The 10,298-nt window shown below is 40.3% G+C and overlaps 3 pseudogenes; all 3 read right to left on the reverse strand.

Moving 5' to 3' along the window:
* Window positions 1-572: 572 nt before the first annotated feature.
* LOC149514800 (25S ribosomal RNA) lies at window positions 573-3,307 on the reverse strand (annotated as a pseudogene).
* A 232-nt stretch (window positions 3,308-3,539) lies between these two features.
* On the reverse strand, window positions 3,540-3,694 carry LOC149514801 (5.8S ribosomal RNA; annotated as a pseudogene).
* Window positions 3,695-3,958: 264 nt separating this feature from the next.
* On the reverse strand, window positions 3,959-5,762 carry LOC149514802 (18S ribosomal RNA; annotated as a pseudogene).
* Between the last annotated feature and the right edge of the window lie 4,536 nt (window positions 5,763-10,298).

The following is a 10,298-nucleotide window of genomic DNA, read 5'->3' on the forward strand; positions in this document are numbered from 1 at the left end:
TAAAATAAAGGTCCATAGCATCATTGCTAATCTAGAGGTGAGACAGAAGAACTACTAGTAAAGATAGGAGTACTTGGTGCACTGGAAAAGACTTCCAGATAGTAAGGTGAGTTGGAAGCCAGTAGAGGACTTATGGTAGTTCTAAGACCAAAATAGGTAGTTCCACATAGAGGATACAACAAAGGCATTATGCAATTAGGTGAGGGAGAATGTCATGCCCTGGACGTGTGCACCAAGCGCTCAGGCCTGAGCATCAGGGACCAAGGCTTGAGTACCAGGGATAGTTGTAAGGGTTGGCGCAATAAGCATGGGAGATAAGTCCAAACTACCCACACAATATACAGGCCTACTCACACATTTAGGACCAGCCCTACAACATACCTGTACCGTACCTAGGTGGACCCAGAAGAGCCTAGCCAATCTAGAATCTTTTAGAGGCATCTAAGATTGGCAGTATTCAGTATGAGGATTTGGTTGACCCTAAAAATCAGGAGGAGCCTCATGTAATCTATGTAATAATGTGTAATCCTTGATTTTTAGAAAACTTGTAAATCCTTTAATTTTAGGAGTTAGCCATAAGTAAAGCTAGGAGCCTTAACTATAAATAGAGGGTCACCCCACCCTCAGTTGTACATCATCACATCTTTAGACACAATATATCTTCAGTAATATACAGCATATTCCAGCATTCTCTGTTGTGTTCTCTAACTTGTGTATTTCACCATTTCTTCTTCTTGTTTGCCTATACACTAGTTGCATAAGTTAACTTAGGAATAAGGAGTTAATTCCAAGCCCTAAGGCTATACGGATTCAGGCTTAAGTTCGGAGCTTATGACACAATGACCAATTGTGTGAATCAGTGGTTCCACTCATACTTGGTTGAACTTCTATTTTGATGCTACCATCAATAGGGTTAAACTAACCTATCTCAAAATGGTCTAAACCTAGCTTATGTTCCCTATTGGCAACACTTGGTGAATTCTACTTCATAATGATAGGAAGACCTGACATCGAAGGATCAAAAAGTAATGTTACTATGAACGCTTGGCTGCCACAAGTAGGTTAGTAGGTAGGGATAGTGGGAATCTCATTAATTCATTCAAGCACATTACTAATTAGATGATGAGGCATTTGCCTACCTTAAAAGATTCACAATTACTTCTACTATTTACTCGTGCTTGGTTGAATTTTTTCACTTTGACATTCAGAGCACTAGGCAAAAATCACATTGCTTAAGCATCTGTAGGGACCATCACAATGCTTTGGGTTAATTAAACAGTTGGATTTCCCTTCTCATTATCAATTTTGAATCGACTATTCATTGCCCATGGAAGGCCCCAAAGGGAGCTGTTCCTAGTTCATCCCTTGGCCAACATGCAGTGACCCACTCTCACTATGGGAATAGCTCGAGTAGTGTAATGGTAGCTGATGGGTTTAAGACTGGGACCCTTATGCCTAACCCTTGAGCCAATCTTTTTCCTAAGGTTACGAATACAATTTGCTGACGTCCTTTGCCTACATTGTTCCATTGACTAGAGGCTATTCATTTTAGAGATCGAATGCGATTATTAGTATGATTGGGCACTGACAGCACTTGGTCTTCCAAATTACAAGGGCTATCGAGGGTGAACCAAACACTATACAACATGTGGCACTCTTCTGGCCTTTGGTTGAGCTATTTCCAATGTGGGTAGGCCATTAAAGAGAAAATATAACTCTTATCGAGATCTCTACTTATGTCTTTAGACTCCCTGACATTGCTGTTAGCCTTTGCATCCTGATTCTCTTTTGAAGCTCGTGCTAGACGCTCTATGAGATGGGCTTCCCTCATCTCTTAGGATTGACTAACCCATGTGCAAGTGATTTGATATGGAACTTTTCTTTTTTTCATTCTCATTTGAATATTCGCTACTACCACCAAGATTTGTACTGATGGCTACTCTACTAAAACTTGTACCCTAAGTTTTACAGTAACCTTTACACCTTCTTACCCATTGGGGCCTGGCCCTTACCTCGACAATTAGGTATAGGTTATGCACTTAAGTACCATCCACTTTCGAGGCTACTTGATTTGGTAGGTGAGTTATTACACACTTCTTAGCGAATTTTAACTTCCATGACCACTATCCTGTTGTCTTAATTAGCCAACATCCTTTATGGGTTCTAGGTTCATACATAGTTGGGCACTGTAACCTGGCTTTCAATTCTTCCCACATCGATAGTTTGATTTACCAAAAATGGCCCACTCAGAAATCTCAATTTTGTGGCACGACTCAATGAAGCAACCATGCCATCTTACCTATTTAAAGTTTGAGAATAGGTCAAGGATGTTATGCCTCTGATGCCTTTAATCATTAGCCTTACCCAATAGAACTTGCTAAGAGCTCCAACTATCCTAAGGGAAACTTTAGAGGGAACTAGCTACTAGATGGTTCGATTAGTCTTTTGATGCTATACCTAATCAGATGAAAGATTTGCATGTCAGTATCACTGTAGGCCTCCACCAAAGTTTCCTCTGGCTTCGCCTCTACCAAATCGACAGGTATGCTCACACTTAAACCCTTTTCAGAAGATCAAGGTCAGTTGGTAGTACATTCATGAAGGATCTTGCAAATTAGCTACCTTATGCTTTATGGGTTTTCTAGCCTTTTGACTAGCACACATTCAGACTTTTTGGTCTATGTTTCAAGATGGGCCAGGTAAGGAAATTGTAGGCTGTTGCTAGGAGCACACATGTGCCAAAGCACATTGATATGGCATGTGCTACATTTCGTGATTGTGGTGATGACATCTTTATGGGCATATCGAAAGCCCAAGCTTGATTGGGATGCATTGCTAGCCCCCACCTACTTCTTTTCCCACATTTTCAAGTACTCTTTAACTCTTTTTTCAAAGTCCTTTTCATCTTTCCCTTTTAGTATTTGTTCACTATCGATCTCTCACCTGTATTCAGCCTTGGACAAAATTTATTGCCCAATTGGGACTACATCCCCAAACTACCTGACTCATAAATAGTGCCTCATAGTGTGATAGGATCCAAGCACAATAGGGCTCTCACCCTTTCTGGCACCCATCCAAGTACAATAGGGCTCTCACCCTTTCTGGCACCCCTTTTAAGGGGACTTAGCCTCGGTCCACCACTAAGGATGTTTTTCCATACTATAATTTAGACACCATGGGTGTGCAATTCTCAGGCTAGACTTTTCCTAATTCACTCACCATTACTAGGGGAATCCTAGTAAATGTCTTTTTGTCTACTTATTGTTATGCTTAAACTCAACCGATAACCCTACTTGATGTAGGGTTGTAATGCAAGCATCAACTGAGTGATGCGAGGGTTTCGATAGGGTCTAGATGGACAACAAGTGCACATCACTAGAGACAAGGCATGCTGGGAGATTTACCACTAATGGTCATAGTGTTATCATTGTCAGGGAGTCACTTTTGGGCCAACCATGTCCAATGAGATCACAGGAGGCCATTTTCCACCCCTTCACTTGAAACCCAATAGGTAGGGGGTTGGAGGGGGCAACAATGCATGATGCCTAGGTAAATGTGCCCTTAGCTAATGGTTTAGGGCACAACTTGCATTTAAAGACTCAATGGTTCATAGGATTCTACAATTCACACTAAGTATTGAATTTCACTACGTTCTTCATTAATGTGGGAGCTAAGATATCCATTGTCAAGAGTCATTTTGGTTTTTCACAAAAAAAAGAGTCAAGGTGCTATACGTGCACACAAAGCAAATGGGATGGCGATGGCACATGTGCTCTTTTTCATTTCAGTTCCATGGTGCAATTTGTGTTGAGGAATCATTTCACTCACTAGAGAAGCAGAACAAATCAACCATCATGAATGCCCAAGGCCAGAAAGGGTTTGGCCACAGAGGTGGCCTTGCCTTCACCCTCGATGTTTTGTTAATAGGTTCGCAGGTCATTCATTGAGCAAGTTTCAATAATGATCTTTCCACAGGTTCACCTATGTAAACCTTGTTACAACTTCTTCTTTTTCTAAATGATAGGGTCTAGTGGACTTTTTGCGACATCGTGGGTAGTTAACCATCCATATCACTATGATCTGAACACTTCACTAGACCATTCAATTAGTAGAAGTAGTAGGTGGTGTGTACAAAGGGTAGGGACATAGTCAACGTGAGTTGATGACTCGCATTTACTAGGAATTCCTCATTGAAGACCAACAATTGCAATGATCTATCCCCATCATGATTAAATTTCAAAGATTACCTAAGCCTATCAACCAAGGCTATAGATTTCTTGAATACATCAATGTGGGGCATGTGGCCCAAAACATCTAAAGTCATCATAAACCTGTTATTGCCTCAAACTTTCTTGGCCTAAATGGCCATAGTCCCTTTAAGAAGCTAGCCATAAAAGATCACCTCCACGTAGCTGGTTAGTAGACTGAGGTCTCATTTGTTAACGAAATTAACAAGACAAATTGCTCTACCAACTAAGAATGGCCATGCACCACCACTTATTAAATCAAGAAAGAGTGTTAGAAATCTGTCAATCTTTACTATGTCTAAACCTAGAAGTTTCTCCGTGTTAAGTCAAATTAAGCCTAGGTTCCATTGCTAGTGTGCCCTTCTATCAATTCCTTTAAGTTTTCACTTTATGACCACACTCCCCTTAGAACCCAAAGATTTCAATTTCTCATAAGGTGTTGGCAGAGTCATAAAAGTAACATCCATCAATCCCTGCTCGGTATTGTTTATGGTTAAGACTAAGATAGTATTTGATTGTCCTCAAGCCCCTAACTTTTGTTCTTGATTAATGAAAACATCCTTGGCAAATACTTTCACAATTGTTCATCTTTCATAAATCTAAGAATTTCACCTCTGACTATGAAATACAAATGCCCTCGATTATCCCTGTTAATCATTATTTCAATGCCAAAGGCTGACACAATAGGATCAAAATCCTATGATGTTATCCAATCTAATGTATACAAGCATAGGCCTACTTCGAGAACTCTAATTTCTTCAAAGTAACAACATCGGAGGAACAACTCAGCTAGTTAAGGTTAGAAGCACATTGTTGATAGTAAGGATGAGTAGACACATGCTTACCATGAGGCGAATCAAATAACCCAACAATAGCTCTAACCATGAGCTTTTTAACTACATCAACTTAAATAGATGCAATTAGAGCTAGAATTACAACACCTACTACCAGTAGACTTGCCCTCTAATGGATCTTTATTAAAAGATTTAGATTGTACTCATTCCAATTGCTAGACTCATAAAGCCTAGTATTGCTATTTATTGTCAATACCTCCATTTATTAAGATTGAGTAATTTGCACCCATGCTGTCTTCCATAAATGTGGTAGCCATTTCTCATGCTTTCTCTCTAAAATCAAACCCTAATTCTCTTTTACTTATCACCACAATAATAGACCACTATCCAAGCATCAAAAGTTGATAGGGTAGAAATTTGAATGATGTGTCACCGACACAAAAGTCGTGTGATTCATCGAGTTATCATGAATCATTAGAGTAATGGGCAAAGCTCGTATTGACCTTTTATCCAATAAATGCATCCTTTCCAAAAGTTAAGGCTTGTTGCACAAATTAGCTTTAGAGTTACTACGATTATTTGAGTAGTAAATACCATCAAACAAACTATAATTGATTTAATGAGCCATTCATAGTTTCATAGTCTGAATTAGTTTGTACTTAAATGTGCGTGGCTTAACCTTTGAGACAAGCATATGACTACTAGCAAGATCAACTAGGTAGCATTCCTTCACGATGTTGGCACTACATGGGCCTCAATACATCAACTGAGCGACAAAAAGAGCCAACATGGAGCACAAGTGTCATACGTGTCGAGCACATAAAATCATAGCATTGGACGAACAAAGGTCAAAAGCCCACACCCACAAAATGTTTTGTATTTGATAGCATGATCGAACACCAGTGTACCAAAGTGGCCATAGAGGTTTGGGTGGCACACTTAGGACACAGAGCATGATTGAGGTCTGATGCATTGCCCTTAAGGACACAAGACAGATGAGGGATGGCAAGACATCCAGTTTCCATCAATTTAGGTATTAAGCATAGGATCCTGATTATGCGCCCAACATATGGGGGAGATTAAATAGGATGATGGGTCAATAGTTTGATGCATCGAGCATGGATCCTACCAACATGCACAACTATAGCACCACTCATATGCCCATTGTGTACAATTGGTAGCATCCATACACACCAGTCCACAACCCACCCAATCAATTTCTCAATGACTAAGCAAATGAAATGATGTATGAGGCCATGCCATAACCATTTATCATGGGAAAAACATAAGCAAGGGCCATGAGACTACCCATACCATCCAACAGGCAATAACAACATGACATCACCAATGCTTGGTTTAGCCAGGACTGCATACATAAACTCTATTATCACTACCTTAGGGGGATATTCTCGATTAAAGGACTTGCTTTTGAGGGGTCTTGGGTAGCATCAACTACATGTGTCATGGGCTCTGATCTTAAGCCCTATAATCATATAGCCTTAGGTGAGAAACAACCATTGATGTATGCCTAAGTCAATCTTTAACTGGGTTGAGTGTGCCACTCACTAAGGACTAGTCAGACCCTAGAGACAATCGAACATTATAGCACACTAAAATGGCACTGGTAAAAGAATACAAGATCTTTTCTATTACTAGAATAATGTGGCTTACATACAAATATGCTTGAATAGCTTTATGGGTTCACAAGCTCATTAGATCATAAGTTGGCCTTATAGGGGAAGAGGCACCCCTATTTATACTTGAGCCTCAATGGCCTAGGTGGTCATCAAGGAGCCAATGTATGGCTCTAATATATATTCTAGAGGGTTTTAAGGCTGTTAGACACATACAAAGTTAGTTAGGGAATTTTTAGAAAGAAGCTGGTTCTAAACACTTTGTGGCACACCGAGTCCAAAAGTTTCTTAGCTCTCTCATAGAGTGCTTGCACCTTAGGCCTTCAAGAAGCTTTCTTGCCTAGGGCGACAATGACCATACCCATTTTCATATTTGGCTCCTCTAGAAGGTTCTATGTCCCTGCACCTATCTTGTGTCCTAGGTTATCTAGAGCCTTCACGCCTACAGTGCTTGCACCTTTTTTTTGGGGCTTTCTATAAGCTTCCCTTGAATGGTCCTCAAGCTTAGTATTAGGTAACTATAGTAAGGACTCATTCTTGTAACTTGATGCTTGAGTGAGGGTCTGGCCTCCATGCGTTAGTGCTTAGGCCTTGGCTTCAATAGTGGACATGAGGTGTGTGACATTCTCCCCTATTTGTTTCATTGATGCCCTCATTATGTCTTTTTCATAGAACCTATCGACCTGATCCTAGAACTATCTTCAATTGGCTTTTAGCTTATCTTAGTATCTGGCTGGCTTTTTTATTATACCAAGTACTCATGCCTAGGCATTTGTTACATTTATTGTACTATGTGATTGGCTAAGATATGCCCAACCTCTCAATCATAAGAGGCCTTAATGCCCACTAGTGCTTCCTTCGATTGGCCTTAAAAGGGATCATTTGAGTTTTTATGGTTGGGTTTAAGCATACTTACATGAAAGATCAGATGTACCTTGACTATAAGAGTAGTTTAAACTTGTATGCAGTATTGCCTACTAGCTTAAAAACTTTGAAAAGACCTTCATACCTATAAGTAAGGCTTTTGTGCATCCCTGGATACCGTAGCACTAAGTGTAGCTTGACTAGTACCAAGTCACCTACTTGATACTGCATGTTCCTCCACTTTTAATCAGCCTACTTTTTTTATTGCTTCATGGCCTTATGTAGACATACTCAGGCTAGATCGACTTTTTTTTGCCATGCTTTGGAAAATTTGTGAGTTGCTAGGTTCAATCCCATGTACCCCAAGGCAATGGCACTGGGTTCACATGGCTACCGTCTTATCACAATCTCAAAGGGTCTTTGATTCATAGCCTCACTTTGCTAAAGATTGTATGAGAATTTAGCTATGTCCAACAATTTAGGCCAATCTCGTTAGGAGGCACTAACATAATATCGAAGGTACCTCTTCAAAAAGCCATTCACCCTCTCAGTCTACCATCTATCTAAGGGTGCATAGTGGTAAAGAACCTCAAGTTAGACCTCTGGAGCCTGAACAATTCACTCTAAAGCTTGTCAATAAATCAACCATCTCAATCATTGATGATGGATTAAGGAACACCCTAGTACTTGACTATGGTTTTGATGAGCAATTAGGTTGCTTCCTTTATTAGGCATTCCTTAGTTGTTGGAATAAAGGTTTCATAGTTGGAGAACTGGTCCACCACTATGAAGATGTTGCCATACCCATCCACCTTGGGTAGTCTAACAATAAAGTCCATAGAGACACTCTCCCATGGATGTTTGGGAACTGATAGTGGTTTCAAGAGGGCGACTAAGGACTTTTGCTCTATCTTGTCTTGTTAGCACACAAGACAAGTTCTAACATAGGCCATCATATCATCCCTTATCCTAGGCTAATAATATCGGTCCTCAATAAGGGCTAAGGTATGGTGTACACCTGGATGGCCTGCCCATCATGAGTTGTGAAACTCCTTCATGATTTCATTTCATAGCTTGTTAAATTGTAGGACAAAGTTGGTTTTCCTTGGTGTAGAGTAGATCACCCTCAAGCTAGAACCATCTAGTCTTCCCTTATTTCACATACTCAATCAAGGTTTTAACTATGGGATCTTAGATTAGCCCTTTTTGATATGTGCAAGTAGGGAACCTTTTAGCCTACTAATCTTTGCTAGTTCAACCTTATGGCTGAGTGCATCTACCATGACATTGGCTTTTCCTGACTGGTACTCCATGGTAAAATTAAACTTGGCTAGAAAGTCTTACTAGCAGGCTTGTTTGGGAGTAAGCTTCTTTTGACTTTGGAAGTAACTAGTAGCCATGTTGTTAGTCATCATGACAAACTTACTTCCCAACAAGTAAGGCCTTCATGTGCGTAAGCAATGCACCATAGTAGTCATCCCTTTTTCTTAGACTATAAATTAATGCTCGATCTCATTGAGCTTTCTACTCTCAAAGGTAATTGGTTACCAGTCTTGCATCAACACACTATTAAAAGTAAAGTTGGATGCATCAGTGCATACCTATATGGCTTGGTGCAGTCAAGGAGAGCTAGGACTGGCTCCTCTATGATAGCTTGCTTTAAGGGATTGAAGACCTCCTAACTCTCAGAACTCTATTCCCAAACTCTTCCCTTCTTGAGCATGTCGATCAAGGGTGCCATAATGGTTGAGTACCCCTTTATGAATCATCAATAGCAGTTTGCTAGACCAAGGAATGATTGCAACTCTATAACCTTAGTTGGTAGTTCCCACTCTTAAATTGCACTGACCTTGTTACCATTCATCTAGATCTGGCCATTTCCCATAATATGGCTTAAAAGTGAGACCTTGTGCTGAACGAAGGAACATTTCTCTTTTTTTATGTATCATTCATTCTCCCTTAGTACTTGGAACACTTGCCATAAGTGATCCATATGTTCTTCAAGTGATCAGTTATAGATAACAATATCATCAAGGTACACTATAACAAATCGATCAAGAAAAGGTTTTAGTACCTTGTTCATCAACATTCAGAATGTCATGGGCATGTTTATCAGACCAAAAGGCATTACTAGGAACTCTATGCCTTATAGTCAGTCACACATGGCATCTTTGGTTCATCACCTTTAGAATCTTAGATCTAGCTTGGTAAACCACCATGTTCCTCCCAACTGGTTGGACAAGTCAACAATAAGGGGAATAGGATACTTGTTCTTCATCATAAGCTTGTTTAGTGCTCGATAGTCAATGCACATCCATAAAGCCCCATCATACTTTCGTGAAACAAGATTGGTGCACCCTATATAGCTTTAGGGGGCTGATGAACCTTTAAATCTATAAGCTTTTTGAGATATCTCTTTAGCTCTTTCAGCTTTGGGGGTGACATCCTATATGGTGGCTTGGCATCGAGCACTAGTTTGATCTTGTGGTCTACCTCCTTTTTGGGTGGTAGTCTCTTAAGCAATTCTGTAAGCTTGACATCCTTAAAGGACTCTAACACCTCCAAGGAGGTGTTGTCATTCGATTCTTGAGGGTCATCCTCGTTTAGGGTCACCAAGAAGCTAGGCTCTTCTTTTTGCATGCCCTTGGCAAGCTGGATCGTAGATAGTGCCTTGGTTATGGTCCCTTGCTCTCATTTCATTGGGACAACACAATGGCACCGATGGTCCATGATGCAAATGTAGTTGGTGAAGGGAACAA

Source organism: Durio zibethinus, chromosome 15 (assembly GCF_047325235.1).
Source record: "Durio zibethinus cultivar Kanyao isolate XHJ-2024 chromosome 15, ASM4732523v1, whole genome shotgun sequence".
Lineage (NCBI taxonomy): Eukaryota > Viridiplantae > Streptophyta > Magnoliopsida > Malvales > Malvaceae > Durio > Durio zibethinus.